The sequence below is a fragment of the Choloepus didactylus genome, assembly GCF_015220235.1.
Source record: "Choloepus didactylus isolate mChoDid1 chromosome 13 unlocalized genomic scaffold, mChoDid1.pri SUPER_13_unloc1, whole genome shotgun sequence".
NCBI lineage: Eukaryota > Metazoa > Chordata > Mammalia > Pilosa > Megalonychidae > Choloepus > Choloepus didactylus.
Window position 1 is genome coordinate 1,836,455 of NW_023637588.1, and position 21,694 is coordinate 1,858,148.

The 21,694-nt window shown below is 37.4% G+C and overlaps 1 pseudogene; it reads left to right on the forward strand.

The window, feature by feature from the left end:
- The first annotated feature begins 9,185 nt into the window (after window positions 1–9,185).
- LOC119524788 lies at window positions 9,186–10,844 on the forward strand (annotated as a pseudogene).
- The last annotated feature ends 10,850 nt before the right edge of the window (window positions 10,845–21,694 follow it).

A 21,694-nucleotide genomic window follows, 5' to 3' on the forward strand; every position in this document is an offset into this window, starting at 1 on the left:
GGCAGAAAAGGGGGCTTCTGCATAATCTTTGGAAAGTTTGTGCTCCTGGTCTCTGAAGCCCCAGGGATACAACATTATTATATAAGTTACTCACAGACTCTGAATTCCAATGATATTTTCCTGAGGGTTTTAGAAACAGTTTGGTCCTGTGGACCCTGTTTCCCTTTTTGTTTCTCCCTATGGCAATAGGAAGCTTTATGCTATGGGTTGTTCCTCATTTTTTTATTGGCAGTAGATACCTTGTTCTAAGTTTCCCAGGTCCACAGCTATAGGGGAATTTTGCTTTAGGAAATGACAACACCTGTGACTTATTTTGATGGTATCTTGTACCCATCTACTTTTTACTGAAAGGATTTAAGTTTCTATGATGTGATGGTTTGAATGTACTTTGTGTTTGGAAAGGTCATGCTTTTCTTGTTCCAGGGTATGGAATGTGCCAATGTTGATATATATCATGTCCCCAAAGAAGCTATGTTAAATACAATTTGTGGGGGGCTGATGTATTAGTTTTGATTAGTGGGAAATTTTGGATTTGGTTGTTTCCATGGAAATGTGACCACCAAAATCTAGGTGATAACCCTGTTTAGATTATTTCAATGGAGGTGTGTCCCCATCCATAGCACAGGTCTTGAATAGCTTACTGGATCCTTATAACAGCTAAGAAAGAAGGATCTCAGTGCTGTAGCAGAGAGAAACATTTTAGAGACAGCCATGGAAACAGATTTTTGCTGATGCTTCAGGAGATGTTAGACCAGAGTTTGCCATTAGAAGCTAAGCCAAGAGACATTTTGGAGAATGTCATATTGTATGCAACCTGAGAGTGACCAGGGTCATCCACATGCCTTCAGATGCTAACAGAGTTTCCCAATGATCACAGCCTCTTTTCAGTAGAGGTACCCCTTGTTGATGCTCTTGCATGGATACATTTTTAAATTTTGAACTGGAAATTTGACACCAATTAACCTCATTTATAAACGCCAATGCATTTATGGTATTTGGCATAATGGTGACATTAGCAAACAGGAACAAACATTTGATTGTTTTTCTTTTCCCAATTTAAATTGAATTCTGGTGACTATTGGGGAGAATTTTGCCCAGATTGTCAGACCCTCCCTTTTTTCAAAAACTTAAAATTTAGTCAGAAGATCATCATTTAATCTGACTTAGGTGTTTTTGGCAGAATTCTGAACATAAGTTAGGAGGTTGTAACTTGATATTTCTTGGTATTTAAAATATCCATAGTGGCCTAAATAAATCTTGTCAGATCTTAACATTCAGCCTTTTAATTTTTCTGCATTTAGACCAGTAGAAGAGAGAGACCATAGATAGGTAGTGGATGGAGGTATACATTGATTGATTGATTTCATGCTGGCAAATTGGTGAGTTGCTGAAGGTGTAAACGGGATAGTAATTAAGTGAGAGGAGGAAAGGCAAAGCTAACTTTGTTGTTGTTCATTGAAGGAATTTCTGAGGAATTTCATTTAAACTAAAATTGAAGAGAGATGAGTGTCAGTATGAGAAGGTATGCTTGTGGATTGAGGTGGAAAGCTAGGGTGAAATTAGTCCTCAGTAGAGATAATAGCAAGTTTAATTAAGCCTTGGTGATTCAAGAGGACATGTAAAAGATGAATATTGAATGCCTGTTGGAGAATTAACAAAGATTAGAGACAGGAGGGAGGAGTAATATTTAAATTTTGGCTATAAGAAGAATATATCTTGTGATATATTTCATTTAGGTGCACACAATTAAGCAAGTAGCCATGATTAGCTCTGAAATGGAATCCAGAAAGTGTTTTCTGACTTTCAGTTTAGAATATCAATGGAAGAAATTAATGAAATTGAATAAATGTGAGAACAGACCAGTACAGCACATGAACTGAGGAGAGAGGGGTTAGGATTTGTTTTTCAAGATGTTCTAATAGGTTCTTGAAGGAGTCTTTGCAGCAGACATGGGGAAGTGTCTAGAGTAGTATGAATACAATCAGAAGATGTGGTATCAGAAAAAGAAACGAAAAGGAAGCTCCTAAAAGGATATTGTGCGTCCAATAATTTTGTTCCAAGTAAGTATTTATTTATGGGTAGATCTTAGTGATTAGTGATGACACCAGCCTTGGTTTTTGTGAATCAAAGATTGAGGTTAATGTAAGGCCATGCTAAGTGCGCTTCAGTTTGTCAAGGAAGATCTTGGAGAGTTAAGAACTTGAGAGAAAATGCATATGCAGATTTCCTTGTTTTTAATTTTTTCAAAATGGAAGAATCTAAAATGAGCTTAAATGAGGAGTTTGTGAAGAGAGCAAGAGGTTTCTGATAAAGGCAATTTAATTATAATCAATAATATAGTGCACAACAAAAGATGAGATTGATATCATTTGGAGACATTGGACTTGGCCAGAGGTACCATGACTTTCTATTTAATAGGAGAGATGGAGTAAACTAATAATGTGTATGCATTCACGGGTATTTGAAAATATTATGGAATTACAGTGTAATTCTGGCAGATTAAGTTTCCATCTGCTGAGGAGGAAGTAATTTCATCTGTTAAAATGAGGGTAAGTGATAGAGTGCATGAGATTCAAAAGGTTTGGAGACGGGTTGGAGTAGTTATGTAGTGTGCAGGAATGATCTAATTAGCAAGACAGTACAGTTTCTCAGGTATATATAAAACCCCTAGAACTGTGAATCTGTGCTTATTCCTGGATCAATATCTTACCCATGTATGTGCAAGATGTAGCAATGGATAATTACAGGTATTTGAAGTCATTGAATATTGAGGTTCTGTTGGTAAATGTCAACAGTCAGAGGGACATAATGTTTGCCTGGTAGTATCTGTTGAAATTACAAACTTCGGAGTAATCTGGGCAGTAAAATGAGAGCTAGCAAATGATGTTTGTTAAGAGGGGACCAGTGCAATATACATTTCCATGTAGTATGAGAATCGGTATAGGGAGTATTTTTGTGGAGAAACTAGGAGAGACAGTAGTAGCCCCAGAGTGGGAACTCTGATGTTGATGTGAGAGGGACATTCCATGTAAAAACCTGGGATGCTGATGTGTAAAACTCCAAGTATTTATGCTTGGGGAAAATCAGAGAAAAATTCTAATTCTAGCTGTGTAATTTTTCTACCATGTAATTTTATCATATTAAAATTTCTGAAATTTCTGAATTTGTGTTCATATCATTTGTTAACTTTGTAAATAATTGTAAATAGAATAATTATGAAGATAAATAAAGAAATACAGTTAAACATCAATAGCATCACAAAAAATGCACATTTTTTTCTCTTGTTTTCTGGGCTTTGGGTACAAATTGGTGAATTAAGCCTACCATTCTTTATGACAAATTATCACCATTTGTCCATGAAATACATTATTAACAGTGTTTTAGGGAAAAATTTACTGGCTATAAAGATTAATGCTTTCACACACACACATGCAAACAAACATACCACATATAAAGAGAGAAAGAGAAATGCAGGGATGTTCCCACTAATAAAGATAATATGGGGCAGTACTACAGCAACCCTTTTATGAAATTATCAGATGGAGCAACTGGATAGCCTGATGGAACCATTCATTCTATATTTTCTGAGCCTCCTCACTTCTGAGGATTGTGGGAGATGACATAAATATTATGACCACGTGTTCCTATTACTTCCTTATAAAGGGGAATTGAAAAATTGGTTTGTTGTATGGACATCACTGACACATCCCAAATTAAGGTAGTATTTGAATTTATTAACCCCATAATGAAATCATTTTGAAGTTGAATGACAGATATTTGTTTTTTTTAAAAAAATTACTAAGATTTATTCACATACCATACAATTATACAAGGTGTATAATCATTTGATCACACTACCATAATATAGTTGTTTATTCATCACCCTGATTATTTTTTTAGAATTTTCCTTGTACCAGAAAAAGTGAAAGCAAGAATAAATAAAACAAGAGTAAAAACAGAACATGCAAATTGTCTCTCCCATTCTTCCTTTAGTTTTCTTTGCCCTCATTTTCCCATTCATCTTTCCACACACTGGACAGAGGAGAGTGTGATCCACATGGCTTTTGCAATCACATTGTCACCCGTCATAAGCTACATTGTTATTCAATCATCTTCAAGATTCAAGGGCTCCAGGTTATAATTTGATAGTTTCAGGTATTTACTGCTAGCTATTTTAATTCATTAAAACCTAAGAGTTATCTACATTGTGCATTAGAGTCCCCACCAGAGTGACCTCAGCTCCTTTTGAAATCTCTCAGTCACTGAAACTTATTTCATTTTATTTCACATCCCCTTTTGGTCAAGAAGATGTTCTCCAACCCACAATATTGGGTCTAGATTCCTCCCCAGGAGTCAAATTCCATGTTGCCAGGGAGATATATACCCCTGTGTGTCAGAGCTCACATAGGGGGAAGGGCAGTGATTTCACCATCCAAGTTGGCTTAGCTAGAGAGGGCCACATGTGGGCAATATAGAGGAACTCAGGAGACTCTTAGGCACAGTTATAAGCAGGCCTATCCTCTCCTTTGCAGTAACAGTCTTCCCAAGGGCAAGTACCGTGATAGAGGTCTTGGAATATCAAACTTTCAGTCCCCAGTGTCTGTAAGCACATCAGTAATCTTCAAGGTGGGGAAGCCCAACATCCCTGCATTCTCCCCCAGCTCCTCAGGGGGCTCTGCATATTTTTTCATTGTTTTTTTTTTAAATTAACTATTAACTATATCAAAAAAATTTGAATATACAATATAAAAACATTTAAAACAAACCCAAACAAGGGAATAAGAAAAAGACAACTAACCTAAAATAACTACTTTACTTCCAACATGTTACTATTCTACCCCAAGAAAATATACAGACTATAACCCAGAAAAGAAATAAGAAAAACAGATAACCTAAGATAGTAACATTTCCATAAACTTGTTCCTACCATACCCACCAGAAGTTAACAAACATTAGTCATTCCTGGGCATTCCCAGAATGTTAAATTTACCCAAAATAACTTATCTGTTCTTATTAGGTCATTGTCCTCCCTTTACTAATTGCTCTGTATCATTAGGTCCCCTAAATTCTACATTATAAACCATTTGTGTTATATTTCTCGATGTTCACATTAGTGATAGCATATTTCTCTTTGTGCCTGGCTTATTTCACTTGGCATTATGTCTTCAAGGTTCATCCATGTTATATAATTCATAACATTGTTTTTTCTTACTGCAATGGGGTATTCCATTATGTGTGTTTATCACATTTTATTTATCCACTCATCTGTTGGAGAACATTTGGGTTGTTTCCATCTTTCGGCAATTGTGAATAATGCTGTTATGAACATTGACATGCAGATATCTGTTCATGTCACTGTTTTCAGAACTTGCAGATATATACTGAGAAGAGCAATTGCTGGTTTGAAGGGTAACTCTATATCTAGTTTTCTGAGGAATTGCCAGACTGTTTTCCAGAGTAGCTGAACCATTATACAGTCCCACAAACAATGAATAAGAATTCCAATTTCTCCACATCCTCTCCAGCATTTGTAGTTACCTGTTTGTTTAATGGCAGCCCTTCTAATTGTGTGTGAGATGGTATCTCATTGTGGTCTTAATTTGCATCTCTGATATCTAGTGAAACTGAGCATTTTTTCAGGTGTTTCTTTTTTTCCATCCTTTCATTTCCAAATTCTTTGTGTCCCCATGTCTAAGATGATTCTCTTGTATGCAACATATTGATGGTTCATATTTTCTGATAAATTCTGCCAATCTTTATCTTTTAATTGGGGAGTTTAATCCACTTACATTCAACATTATTACTGTAAAGGCATTTCTTGAATAGCCATCCTCTCCTTTGGCTTATGTTTTCAGATATGTTTTTTCCACTCACACTTAATATACCCATAATGAATCTCTTTATACTGAGCCTTTCTTTTTTCCCCATCAGTAATATATCAAGTAGGTCAGGTCTCTTGTTAGCAAATTCCCTCAGCATTTGTTTGTCTGTCAAAAGTTTGTTTTCCCTCAAATATGAAGGAGAGCTTTTCTGGGTAAATAATTTTTGGTTGGCAATTTTTCTCTCTCAGAATTTTAAATATGTCATGCCGTTGCCTTCTCACCTCCATGGTGCCCACTGAGTGGTCACTACTCAGTCTTATGCTTTTTCCTTTGTAAATGATGAATTGCTTTTCTCTTGCTGCTTTCAGAACTTTCTCCTCTTCAGTGATTAACAATCTGAACAGAATATATCTGGGAGTGGGTTTATTTGGATTTATTTTGTTTGGCATTTGCTGGGCATTTATGATTTGTGTATTTATAATGTTTAGAACGTTTGGGAAGTTTACACTCAAAATTTCTTTAAATGCTCTTTCTAGGCCTTTATGCTTCTCTTCCCCTTCTGGAAAACCAATTACTCTTATATTTGGATGTTTTATATTATCTATCATATCTCTGAGGTCCATTTCAATTTTTAAAATTTTTTTCCCATTCTTTCTTTTGTTCTTTCATTTTCCATTCTGTCTTCTTTGAGGTCAGTGATTTGCTGTTCAATTTACTCTAGTCTTGTGCTGTGAGTATCCAGAATTTTTTAATTTGGTCAACAATTTCTTTTATTTCCATAAGACTGTCTAATTATTTACTATTGCAATTTCTTCTTTGTGCTCTTTTAGGATCTTCTTCATGTCCTTTATATCCTGTGCCATGCCCTCATTGTTTGTCTTTAGTTCTTTGTTAATTGCTCCAAGTACCGTTTCTCCTCTGATCTCTTGATTTGGGTGTTTGGGTTTGGGTTATTCATATCACCTGCTTCATATGTTTTAATATTTTCTATTGTTTTTGTCCTCTTGGCATTTGCTTAATTTTATAGGGCTATTTTAGGATATGTAGGCTTATGCAAATGCTTATCCCTAATTTGCCAGATCTACAGCTTGGTGGCATACCCTTTCTCTAACTTCCAGCATGTGGCATCCATGAGCCATCTATTCCCCTCAAGACAGTTTTCTCCAACTCTGTCTTTGTGATGAGTGGGGGTTGGAATCTTATGGGAGTTCAATTGGTGTGCCAAGTTTGCATGTGTAGCTGTTGCTGCCCACCCTGAATGTGGGGCATGTGTCTGAGTGGTTAGGGAGGGAAGGTAGCTTTAGTAATCAAACCTTCCAAGTGTTCCTTGAGATTTAAAGCTGTTGCAAGAGTCTAAACCTTCAGTTGAGTCTCACCACAGTTTGTCTCTGCCATGACCCAGAAGTTCTTGGTATTGGTGTATGGTCCCTGGCACTTCTGACTGGGTCCCTCTTCCAAGCCATGCCCTCCCAGGGCCTCTACTGAGGGAAGATTGTGCTACATCATAAGTGAGCACCATCCCCCAAGGGAAGTCCTGGGTCACAGGGCCATGTACATGTTTTCCCAGTCTGCTGAAAGAATGGCTGTATGTGGCACATTGATTTCCTCCTTTATGCACACCTCTGCCTTCCTAGCTCTGGGACAATTAGCTGCAGGTGTGAAAAGCCTATCATCTATGCCAGATATTGTGGCATGTGCACATGCTGCTTGAAACACTTCCCATTGTGCTGGGTTGTTTTGAGCAGCTCTGGGCTGTGGTGATGGCACTGGACAGGAGTGTTCCCAGCCTGCCTGCAAGATGGCTGTATGGGGTGTGATTATTTTCCCCTTTTTGCTAACCTCTGCCTCCCTAGCTCTGAGACAATTAACATTGGGTGCCTGAAAAGCTATTGTCTACACCAGATATTGATGCATGACCACAGGTTGTGGGGATGCAGTTCTTGCCGCACTTCACTGTGCAAGTCTTGCTGCCATATATGCTGCTACTTCTGGGTTTTTAAAACTAGTCCAACTCCAAATGCCAACCCCAGTTTCTTGAGACTGCAGCATGGCTGCTGCTTATCTAGCAGGCTCACGCACTTGTTTCAGAATGCAGATTCCCAGTTTTACCAAGTGCATGTCCCTTTGGATTTAGAAGACTTTGTCCAGCTGCATCACTAAAATAGGTGTTCTGGGCCACTTTCTGTCTTTTATCTAGTATTTATCATGGAGATGTTTTTGCCCTGTCTCTCCTAACTGCCGTCTTCCAGAAGCCTTCCTGGATTGGCTTTTATAAATGGGATTCATTAGGTTAAAATTTACAGTTCTAAGACCACCAAAGTGTCCAAACTAAAACATCAAAAAGAGGATAGGTTCACCAAAGAAATGTGGATGACATCCAGAACACCTCTGTCAGATGGAAAGACACATGGCTGGAGTCTGCTCTTCCTTTGCTCCTTGGTTCTGGTTTCAAAATAGCTTTCTCCAAAATGTCTCTGGGCTTCTTTCTTTTGTAGTTTCTCTCTCTCAACTCCTGTGCATCCTTACTTGTTCTTCCAGGGCCTTTCTCTCTAAGCATCTGGGAGTTCTCTCTTAGCATCTTTGCTTCATCTTTCATTTTTGCATCTTCAAATATACATTTATTTGCATCTCAAACAACTCAGGTTTCTGGGTCTGTGTGGGATCTCAGCTATCTAAAGGACTCTGGTGATCTACTTAAGATCTACCTTGAATGGATGTGGTCACACCTCCTGGGAAAAAAAAAAACAATCAAAAATCTCACCCAACAAGACTGGATTAAAAATTGTGGCTCTTCTGGGGTCCAAAACAGTTGCAGTCTTGCACAATATCCAAATCCACTAGTGAAAGTTCTGAAAATCAGTGTCAAGGGTGTTGAGAAAGTGGTCTTTCCAGAACCCCAAGGAATTGAATCAAGATAATTTACAGCAAGTGCAAACAAAAGGCCAGGGAAGGATAGAGCAGGAATGGAGTGAGGGTCCGGATGGCATGGATAGGTCTTGGAGGACCTTTGCTAGAGCATAAATGAAAAAATACATAAAACTGAGAATTTGCACAATATTTATGTGCATGAGAAGACCAAAATCCACATACAGTATGAGTTAGAGATACCTATTTTTTTTGCTATTCTAATTTGCATTTATTTCATTAATAAAGCTAAATTTCTTCTTTTTCCATTTCCCATTTGTATTTTTCTTGTATTAATCCTTTCTTTAGAACATTACTCCATTTTCTATTACAGAGTATAATTTTTTCCTCATTGTTTTAAAAGAACACTTTAGGCCTCTTCTGTCACTGTTGTCACCTCCTCCACTAGAGCCATTCACTGCTGTGTGGAGAGAGTGAGGCAGGGCTGCTGGGGCCACCATGGAGCCTGACTCAGTGAACAAGGACAAGACAATTGAGCTCATGTTGCCAGAGTATATTTTTGGCATTTTGTTGAAGAAAGCTAGATACCACAAAGAGAAAGAATCTTGGAAGATGCTTGACTGCTGTCTTTACTCAGACTAGTCTGAAAGGGAATACACCCATTCATTACGGATTGGTGGATCTGAAGTACAAATATTTTCCAGATAATTAATGGAACATCATCTGTGATCATCTCCAGAAAGAGGCCATCAGATGGAAACTATAAAAAAGAAAAAAAAGACTTGTTTATTAAATATTTTGATGAGGGCTCTGAATCAGGTCAAGTGGAATTTGTGGAACATTTTATTTCATGAACGTGTCACTAACAGCATGAACATATTAACTCTTACCTGAAGCCCATGTTGCAGCAGGACTTTATTACTGCTTAGATCACATAGCAGAAAACATTTTTCCCTACATGGATTCCATGTCTCTGTGTGCAGCAGAGCTGGTTTGTAAAGAATGGCAATGAGTGATTTCAGAAGGAATGTTTTGGAAGAAGGTGATTGAACTGTACACACAGATCCTGAAGGGCCCTTCAGAAAAAAGAGTGTGGGATCAGTACCTGTTTAAAAACAGACTAACAGATGGCCCTTCCAATTTATTTTGTAGGTCATTATACCCAAAGGTTATCCAGGATATAGAGACTATAGAATCTAATTGGTGGTTTGAATGACACAACTTGCAGAGGATTCAGTGCCACTCTGAAAATAGTAAAGTTGTCTACTCTTTACAGTATGGTGATGAAAAAATTATCAGTGGCCTATGAGATAATTCTATTTAGATTTGGGATAAAACCAGCTTGGAATGTTTGAAACTGTTAATGGGACACACAGGCTGTCCTTTGTCTCCAGTATGATGAACATGTCATTGTATCTGGCTCTTTGGTCTCTACAGTAAGAGTCTGGGATGCGAACACAGGTGAAGTTCTGAATACACTGATCCACCACAATGAGGCTGTATTGCACTTACACTTTAGTGATGGACTCATGGCAACCTGTTCCAAGGACCACTCCATCACCATGTGAAACATGGCTTCTGCCACTGCTATCACTTTATGCCATGTCCTGGTTGGCCACCACACTAGTGTCAATGTGGTAGGCTTTGATAATAAGTAAACCATGTGTGCCTCTGGTGACAGAACCATCAAAGTGTGAGGCATGAGTACCTGTGAATTTGTACTTTGAGTGGGCACAAGTGAGACATTGCCTACCTCCTGTACAAGAATCAGCAAGTTGTTAGTGGATCATCAAATAGTACAATTAAGTTATGGGATATCAAATGTGGCACCTGTTTAAGAGTCCTAAAGGGACATGAAGAATTGTTCCACTACATCCACTTGATAATAAAAGGATTGTCAGCAGGGCCTATAATGGGAAAATTAAAGTTTGGAACTTGCAAACTGCTCTTGAACCCTGCACACCAGGAAGCACTTTGTGTTTGTGCATGTTGGTGGAACATTCTGGTCATGTGTTTCAGCTTCAGTTTGATGAGTTTCAAATCATCAGCAGCTCTCATGATGACATTATTTTGATTTGGGACTTCTTAAATCTGCCTCCCAGTTCCCAGAATGAGAGGCACTCTCCCTCCAAAACATACACTTACACCTCCAGATAACCGTCTGCCCTTTTACTCACTTCAGGGATTCCTAGCCTTGAACTACTGGCTACATGGCTATCAAATGCCTAAAGGAGTTCATTCACAGCAGAGTTAAGAAGCTATAATTGGTTCTAGATGCTGAGAAGATGCAAAGGAGCCTAACTCTTCAAGTGGGATACATATTTTTGAATCATGGAGAGACTGAAAGATTTTGAGCACCATGGTATAATTAACATATTAAACACAATGATTTTTATGTTATTATTTATAAGATATCTGTGTCACATTTTCATTATTAGCAACATAATCCATAGCCTTCTTATATATGATTTTAGGAGATGAGGGCCTTCCCCTGTTTTTCTTAAACTACATGTTTCTCTTGGATGAACTGGGGAGGTTATTTCCAGGTGAAGGATTGGGTATATGTGATAGGACAAGTTTGATTCTCATGGCTTCTTGCTCCATCCTCAGCTTGGATGCTTAGCTCTTGGACTGTCTGGGAGTGAAAACCCAGAGGATGATAGTTGGTGGCAGAACTACTGACAATGAAACCAGTGATAAGAAGGGAATTGCTATTTCTACTGAAATTTAATCCTTTCTAAGAATGCAGATTTCCCATACTGGTCTGGCACATTCGAACTACACTCATGGGAAACTCACATATTTGAGATCCAATTGTGCATACCCAGGCCTCTACTATAATTATGTTGCGGGAGGGAGTGGATAAGAAGTAATCTCTCCACCATTTACACTAATTTTTCCAGCCTCTATTAAAGCTGTGTATTCACAGAAGAGATATGAGAGGATTTATTTTCTTCATACATCCTATGGTCTCAGTGTGGAAGTAATTCAGTCATTCACTACTTTAGTGGTAATGCTTTTCTTAGGATTGTGGTGAACATAAGGGATATAGATGAGAAATTGCACAACTTAGTCCAATGAGGAGGCAGATGGTTCCTCAAGTGGGCTCAATGAGTCAAGTGTTATGAATGCTGGGGTCAGGACTATGCCATGTTCAGGAGAGAACAAGAAAGAGGACAGAAAAGGCAATGAAAAGGAATGTATTTATTTTGTCCAATACTTCTTACAGTTTTGAGAGAATATTTTCACATTTTGAAAAGATGTTTGAAATCTTCATTACCATCTGGTCCCCAGTTAACCATTTTCTCTCTTTTAAAAAAACATATGTACAATTTGGAAGTGGAAGCAATGAACAGGCAATATTGTTTCCCTATTTTAAGCTGTGCACACAGGAGGGTATTGTATGTATAGTAAAATCTTAGGGCAAGTGAAAATATTTGAAGAACTATCAAGAGAACAGAAAAACAACAAGTCTATTTATCACTGAACAGACTCAAGATGAGTATACATGAGATACAATGTAAGCTCCAGTTTGGAGGTCCAGGTAATTCTTGAATATGGGAGGACTTCTACCATAGGAAGAGTCATCTTAGGATTGTCATTTAGTATAGTAGTCTCAGGGGGTCCTTGTTTTTCCTTCTAAACAGCTTAACCTCATATCTCATAAAAAAACCTGAGTTTTTAGAGATGAAAGGAGAATAATACTGTTCTGAAGTTCTGTATAAAAACTGTACACTTCTGCAGAATTATGTTCTTTGTTTCAGTTATATCTTCCATTTTAATGACTAATAGTTTTATCACTTTTACTTAACAAGAGTTTGTTACATAGGAATCATCAGCTCATTGGACTTTTCAAAACTTGTTCCATTTTATTAAACCATTTCCTAGACAGGGAAACTGAGGTCATTGCAGATGCCTCAAATTGGTGAAGTTGGATTTTAAATTTATATCTGAGTACACATCAGGTATTACATAATTGGGGTGTGCAAGAATAATACATGAAAAAGGAGTTCATTACTCCAAGACCCTAGGGAGAAAGGATTATCATGTGGAGCCAGTGAGAATCATGAACAGCCCTGGTTCTGTGTGGGCAGCACACAGCTGAGCAAAACAGACCCTTGGTTTTGTGCTTTTAATATGGGCCAAAAGGGTAAGTTAGTAGATTTTCTACCAGAGTCAGTGAGTGGTTTGTTTAAAGAAAAACCTGTGAAAAGGGAAGGATACTCAGGGACTCAGGTTTCTGGGGATGATTACCTTACAATTTGGAACCACCTGTGTATTCTGGGTGAAGCATGTCAGTGATGAGGCAGATGACAAAAGATTTAGGTTTGAAACCTGGGAAGTTATATCTCCAGGGATGGAAAATTGTTAGCTAGCCCAATGATCAGTGTTGAGGCAAGTCTTGGCAAAAATAAGATGGATTCTGAGGCATAACACAAAATATCCCTTATGATGAGTCTGTGGATTTACTTGAATTTGATGAAAGAGATTTAGTTATGAATTCTCAAGTGAAAATTTTATGATCACCATCTGGAAGTTATTATTATCATATTTTTTGGCAAATTTTCAGGTTATATCATTCTACCTGTTATGCAATATTGCCTTGTGGTGAAGTTTTATGTACTCAGAGTGTATATGTCTCTGTGAGTGTATGTGATAGATGCTGGGTGAGCAGTAAGAATGATCTAACTGGAATCCCAAACACAGTTTGAGTATTTTGTACACAACCATCACCCTTCCTCAGGGCTCTCATTTCATCCAATGTACTCTGGATATTGGTAGGGGTGGCATTGACTGAACCAAAATGCCTATGTCATTATAGGAATCAGTGACCTTCAATGATGTAGCTATCAACTTTACTAAAGAAGGGTGGGCCATGCTCAACACAAACCAGAGAAAGATGTTCAGAGATGTTATGCTGGAGAATATAAATCATCTGGTGTTCATGGGTGAGATTCTCAAACTATTCTATCTATGTACAGCTTTCTATCTATTCATCCATCCATCCATCTATTTAATCTAGCATTAAGTTGTTCAAGTATCTAGACAATGGCCCCATGTGCCACACTGATCTCTACTCTGATTCTTTCATTTCATTTATGGGTACTTAAAAGAAACTGTATTTTTGCTTATTCCTTATGTCTTATGTGTCCCACCAGTAGCATGTGATTTTCCACTCTAAAAGTTCAGATCTTTCTTGCTCCTCAATCTCCAATGTTAATAACAATGTGAGAATGCAATAAATTTCATTTCTATGGATGAAATATTCTCTAGATAATTATTATTCACTAGGGACTGTAATGGAGTTTTGGCATACTGAAGGCATACTATTTTCCACATAGAACATAGATTGTTTTGGTTGAGCTTATATTTATTGGATGCTTTTATAAAATATACTTCAACCATTTTGGAATCATAATTTCTCCTGGTTTGAAAATATTTATACTGTAGTCCAGGAATTTATGCATGGACATCAATATATCCTTAGTGTTTTTGACTGAAGGTCAAGAATCATCATTTGAGGAAAAGGATTTTCAATATGCTGTATTTAAATTATACTTTCTTGTGCTGTTCATAAGAGCTTACCTTCTGTTCCTTATAGTCTTCCCTGGACTTGATCATGAACTTATATGACTATAGATCTCAAAATCTATGTTTCTTTTTCTCATAAATAGGCTATCAGGTCTGCATAACAGAACTGCTTTCACAGTCAGAACAAGGAGAACTGTGGAGATGATTAAGCTTTCTCCAAGTACAGAGTCCAGGTGATTTCTAAGACTCTATGCTTCACTATGAGTAGGGGATTGTCACTGAATAAGCATGTCCTTAGAAGTATCAACAGAAGACTTCCTGAACTGAATGATATTCTCTGAAATGTAGGCTATGAATTTGGGTGAAAATCTCCTCCAATGTGTAATTTTTCCATACATGTATCAATTTCTATTCAAAAATCCATCTGTGTCTTTCACTTAGGGAAATGGTATTTGTGTACTTACAGGAGTTACACTTTCACATAATGGCCTGTGTTCTTGTCCTCCTATTTGAGGATTTTCCCTCTCTTTACCACTGAATATCCCATCTTATCTTCTTATTTTCCCTTACTTTAATGCTGAAAATATTTTATTTGTCAATTTCCAGAAAACTGTTTCTACCTCTTAAAGTACACGTTAATTTTACATTGTTATCTGATCTAAATGACAATATATGAAAAATAATCACATGATAATTGAGGGTTTTCAAACATTTCATTCTGCTTATGCCACTCTCTAGTGCTTTTAAAATTGTTCCAGGCAGGGAAAATGACCATAAAAAAGAAGAAATGATAACCATGCAACATATCTCTAAGAAGGACACATCTACCAACCAGACAAAGCTAAGTTTCATGATTGTGAGAATTTGTCTCTCAATTAGAGAGATAGGATTGAATAATTTAGGAGATCATCACAATCACCTGAGTAATTATAGATGTTATTACTCTCTCTCCCATCAAAAAGTTGTAGATAGTTTCAATTAAGCAAAAAATTAACCTGAGCTCAAAACCATAACTTGAAGTCTTATAAAAGAACAATTGCATAAACATAGTTTCTATATCTCTTCTTTGAAACATAATGAGGTTTTCAAAATTAATTAGATAGCTCTGCAGTAGAGGTGATACAAAAGAGAAAATCTGTGCATAAAAGAATATAGCATCTTGTTTACATGGAACTATTATAATGAGAGATAACTGCAGACTCTCTGAATGATTAGACTAGAGAATTATGTTAATAAATACATGTGAACACATCATTAAGAGTCTCTCTTGTCATTTATACCAGCAGATTCCTCACACTGAAAAGGATCCCCTTGAAAGTAATGATTTGGGAGAATATTTCACTCACTTCACAATGACTGACATGGGAAAGAAACCCAATGTAAACAAACAATTTCAAAGAGTTCTCAGTTATCATTCATTGGTCAAAATAAGAAAATTCATACTGGATGCAACTCATATAACTGTCATCTATGTGGAAAAGTCTTTGGAAGTAGTTCTGGCCTTAGACAACTTGAGAAAATACACACTGGAGAAAAGCCATATGACTACCATCTATGTGGAAAAGACTTTACTGGTAGTTCTACCCTCAGACAACATGAAAGAATTCACAATGTGGAGAAACTGTATGTCTGCTACAGATGTGGGAAAGATTTCAGTTAGTACCACCGTCAGACAATATGAAAGAACTCATACTGAAGTAAAAGCATATGTCTGCCATGTATGTGGGAAAGACTTCACTGATAGTTGTACACTCATACAGCATGAGAGAACTCACATGGGGGAGAAACCTTATGTCTGCAATATGTGTGGGAAATCCTTCATTCAATGTGGTACCCTTATGTGACATGAAAGAATTCACACTGGAGAGAAACCTAATATGTGCAGTATATGTGGGAAATCCTTCAGTTGTTGTAGTACCCTTAGGCAACATGAAAGAATTCACACTGGAGAGAAACCCAATATCTGCAGTATATGTGGGAAATCCTTCAATCATTGTGGTACCCTTAGGCAACATGAAAGAATTCACACTGGAGAGAAACCCAATATCTGCATTATATGTGGGAAATTCTTCAGTCATTGTGGTAGCCTTAGGCAACATGAAAGAATTCACACTAGGGAGAAACCCAATGTCTGCAATATATGTGGGAAATCCTTCAGTCTTTCTGGTACCCTTAGGTGATGTGAAAGAATTCACACTGCAGAGCAACCACATGTCTGCCATCTATGCAGGAAATCCTTCTATGTACATGATAAACTTAGGCAACATGAGAAAACTCATACTGGGGAGAAACTATAAGTCTGCCATCTATGTGGGAAATTCTTCCATTTATGTGGTAAACTTAGGTTACATGAAAGAACTCACAGTGAGAAGAAACCATACACCTGCCATGTATCTGGGAAATGCTTCACTGGTAGTCTCAGATGACATAAGGTAATTAACACTGGGGAGAAAACATTTCTCCCATCTAAGTAGGAAGACCTTTAGATATTATTCTGCTATTGGACATCAGAGAACTCATTAAATATGTTTTGCTTATGGAAGAGTCTTCAGCCACATTTCTAACATTTAAAATAAAAGAATTCACACAGGAGTGTAATAAATATCTCTCAAATTAATAAGTGGGTGAATGCTTTTATTTGCAATCTATCTTTAAGTAACATAGGATGAGCTCAAAGTCTAATTACCTATAGTAAATTTCAGCTTAGCTTCATCCTTTATTATACAAGTATAGCTCAGAGTAGCAATAACTCCTAAACATTAAAAATGGACAGAAATATCCTTATATGAGGAGAATATTCTAAGAGAACAAGATGTAATATTTGATGGAGTGACTACTCAATGAGAAATGTGAGAAATTCTTTACTTACAAATCAATGTGTAGAACATGTGAAATTTCACATTGTATAATACATTCTAAGTGTATATAGAATGAAGAAAAGTCTTTGGTGTTTTCAATTTACCCATCAATGTTAAATTTCTCATACTGAGGAAATGTCAACACTAAAATCAAGGTGAAAAATTGTTCAGCTGGAGTTCATGCAAGGAATATCAGACTGGGAAAAATAACTATCAAGAAAGATATACAACAAAATTCAGATATGAATTCAGAGTTTTTCCTTTTGACATATTAGTGAAAAATAAATTAATATGTAGGATTGTGAGGTGATCTGGAACTGCTGAATGCAGATTTTGTAATGAGTTGTAGGCAGGGAAATCAGTTCTTTTCAACAGATTAGCACATGTGTATATTTATGAGGTAAAACTGTGGCTGAAAATTCTAAATTTCAACTTCTATTTTTTTCATACAATTCTAAACATAATTATGATGACTAGTTTAAATCAGAAAATATCTTTAAATATTAACTAACAAATGTACAACCAAAGATGATCTGTCATAATTCTTATATATTGTTAACAAGTATATACAGGGCACTCATGAACAGAACATAAATAAACAGATAACTCAGGAGTCATTTCTGGTGATACAGACATTTTCCCTTTTAAATGTCTTTACTGGTCTTTCAAATTAAAATGGAAGTAAAATTAAATCTTAGAATAATAAGATTGTAAGTCCTGGGGTATTTGGGGACATGGGAATGGAAAACCCCCCACAATCCTGATAAGGCATTTGCTCATGCCATGCATTAAAAATGTGTTGCCATTACCTATCTCCAGGAGCATGGCTCAGGCAGTGGCAATGATGGAACACTTTCTAAGGGTGCTGAGGTGATGGGTGTTTGGGCTGTTCTGGGCATGACTTGCCCCATAACATTTCCCAGTCATGGGCTCTTTTCTGGTTTGCCAATGTTGCCAGAATACAAAATACCAGAAATGGATTGGCTCTTATAAAATGGGTTTATTTGGCTACAAAGTTACTGTCTTAAGGCCATAATCATGTCCAAGCTAAGGCATCAACAATAAGGTACCTTCACTGAAGGATGACCAATGGCATCCCAAAAATCTCTGTTAGCTGGGAAAGCATGTGACTGTCATCTGTTGCTCCCACGTTGTGTTTCAAAGTGGTGTTCTCCAAATATCAGCATCAGCTTTCAACAGCTGTCTTTAAAATATCTGTAAACTGCAGCAGAAAGCTCTTGTATGAGCTCTTATAAAGGGCTGTGGCAAACTAATCAAGGCCCATACTGCATGGCATGGCCACATCTCTATGGAAATTGTCTATTCAGTTATCATCCAAAGTTGGGTGGGTCACATATCATTGGAAACAATCTAATACAAAGCTTCCAACTTCATCAACACTAATATATCCACCCCTAGAAGACTGTGTCAAAGACATGGCATTTTTTGACAACATTATACATTGAAACCAGCACAGGCTCCAAGAATAACTCCATATCTCTGAACTCCAGAGATACACAGGGCTGCAACAGACACCAAGAGCTGCACCCGTGATGGTGGCCAACTGGGCTTTGAGGAACACCAGCCCAAGCATGCTGCACATATGCAGTGGCTGTTGTGGCTCCCACCTGGGTGGTCACAGAAATCCCCCCAGCTTTCTGCAATGCTCCTGCAGGGAGTGCTTCTTTCTATCCCTGTGCCTGGAAAACAGCAGGATCTTATGCACATCAACCACCCAGAGTGAAGCCAGCATTTCCACCTGCCTGCTGCTTGAAGTCTGGTCACCAGTTCACTAGCATGGCTTTGAAGAGACTGTGGCTGGAAATATGGACTCTAAAGATAGCTCTGGTATGGACTTGAACAGAAATGTTGAATGGAAGAAAGGCTATCCTTGATTTAAAGTGGAAGACAGTTTTGTAAAATGAGTACTGCTTTTGGATGGAAGACAGAATTTGAAAATGATGTTCTTGGATACTTAGCTAAAGAGATTTCAAAACTAAGAGTTGAAAATGCAGCCTGACTTCCCCTTGCAGCTTATAGTAAAATGTGAGAGGAAAGGGATATGCTAAGAATTTATGTCTTGGGTACAATGAAACAAGAAATCAAAGGGTTGCAAATCTCAGGGCTACCAGAAAGTGATACCCCAGAGGATACTGTCCCATGGGAAGATTTAACCATACATGGAAACTGACTGCCATTTCAGTACAAGCCAGGATTGGAAATGGTGATATTAAGAAAGGATTTGTGGAAAGCCTGATTTTCTGTTGGTTTTGACCCCTGTTTTCTTGCACCAAGGAAACAATTGTTTGCAATATCTCTATAAATGGAACCACTGCCACTTTGGGCTGGAGGGAATGGAGGAGAAAAAAATTGGAGGAGAAATGTCTTCAAAGACAGAACCATGTAAATTGAGATCTGAAGTCAAGAAATCTCTGGGAAAGAGAGAAGAGCAACTGAAGCATGTGGAAAGGGTGAATTTGCCCTGGAGTCAGAGTGTGGGCCTTCTGCCTCAATGCTCAGGAAGAGTACTGCTACCTGAGACCTCAGAGAGATTTGAGCACACTTCCTGGTGACTGTGGTGAGCCTGTTTAGATAGGGTTGAGCATGTTCCCTGGAGATGGAAGAGTTGGTAGCCACCCTGGTGCTTGTGGAGGGTGGGGCTGAGAAGGATGTGGTTTCACAGTTCATGGATATGTTGGAGCTCTCACCCTAGCATTTGGAGAAAAAGGGGCTGTCATATAAGACTTTGGAAATTGTTGGACTCCTGCTCTCACAAGCCCCAATGATAAAACATCATTTGATAAATGACTCTCAGACTTTGAAATCTAATGAAGCATGCCCTGTGTATTTTAGGAACTGTTTTGGTACTGTGAACCCTGTTATCCTTTCAGTTTCTCCTTATGGCAATGGGAATGTTTATCCTATGACAGTCCCTCCTTTATATATTGGAAGCAGATAACTTGCTATAGATTTCACAGGTCCATATCCAGAGAGGAAAGCATTTTGTTTTAAGACAAGACCACATCTGTGACTGATTTTGATGGGGTCTTGTACTTACCTATTGGTATTGAAAGGATTTCAGATTTTGTGATATTGTGATGGCATGAATGTATTTTGTATTTGGAAAGAATAGGTCTTTTGGGGATCCAGGGGTGGAATGTGCCAGTTTGGATATATTTTGTTCCCTCCAAAGCCATATCCTTTAATGCAACCTTCTGGGGGCAGATGTATTAGTGTTGGTTAGGTTGGAAACTTTTGATTGTGTTTCCATGGAGATATGACTCAATCAACTGATTAATTTTTTTCCATGGATATATTGACCCTGCCATTCAGGGCTGGTCTAGATTTAATCACTGGCATCTTAGAAAAGAACTCACAAATAGAATGAGCTCAGAGCAGCAGAAAGGGATATTTTGGAGGGAAGCTGAGAGATAAGAGCTGACACTGACACTTAGAGATATTTGGAGATGCAGAAAGATGGATGTTTAACTACCAGATGAAGCCCAGAGTTTTCCCTGGGGTATGATAACACAGAACCCCCAGGTGCTTGGAGAGAAATGTCCTGGCAGAAAGAACCAAGTATGCACAGGAGCTGAGAGAGAAGCTAGAACACATCCTGGGATCAAAAGTTGCCAGCCACCTGTCTTCCCAGCTAATGGAAGTTTTCTGGAAGCCATTAGCCATATTTCATCAACAGTTAATGTCTTAATTTGAACACTTTTATGCCTTTAGGACTGTAACTTTGTAACAAAAGAAAACCACTTTTATAAAAGACAATCTATTTCTGGTATTTTGCATGATGGCAGCATTAGCAATCCAGAACAAGTAAGAAAGATGAATCTCACAATATATTTTAAAACTAAAACTGCCCTTGATGATCTCATATATAAACTACACCTTTCTGGCTTCCCTTAACACTTCAGTCACAAGGTTTTTATGAAAGATTCTTTATTACTTTAAATTGATTGAACTTGAGTATCTCATATCTCCATCATTTTACTGTAAAATACTTTAAGTTTACTCAATGTGTTATTGAATGAAAACCAACCTGGATGCAATATATGGCATATTTGAAATCCTGAAATAAAGACTCCTAGAAAAATCTCCAAATCATTAATTTAACATTTTTTAAATATTTCAAAATTAAGGTCTCTCTACATACTATAAAAATTCTAAAAGTTGGATGCTTTGTGAGAATTCACTTGATTGATTTATTTCTGCATTACATTATACTTTTATTTGCACTATGTATATTTTTAATTTTTACTCATATTATTACTATCAATATGCATTTCTATATTTGGAACTAAAAATAGCTACATTTGATGACCTTATCTGAAAATGTGATGTACTGATCTATTGATTAGGTGATTCATGCACTCATTAATTTCACCACAATGTACCTTCACAGGCCTATAAGATAAGAATAGCAGCTTCTGGCATCTTTCCTTTCTACTTATGAAATTTGATATTAGTTTTGGGAATCAGTAATTATTTAATAACATTGTGAATTTGAAAAAGGCAAAATGTATTGAGTCTTCTGTGTTGTGTAAAATATTTTGTTTTACCACACAAGCTGAACATAATTCAGAATGTTAATAAGCTGAGGCATAAAAA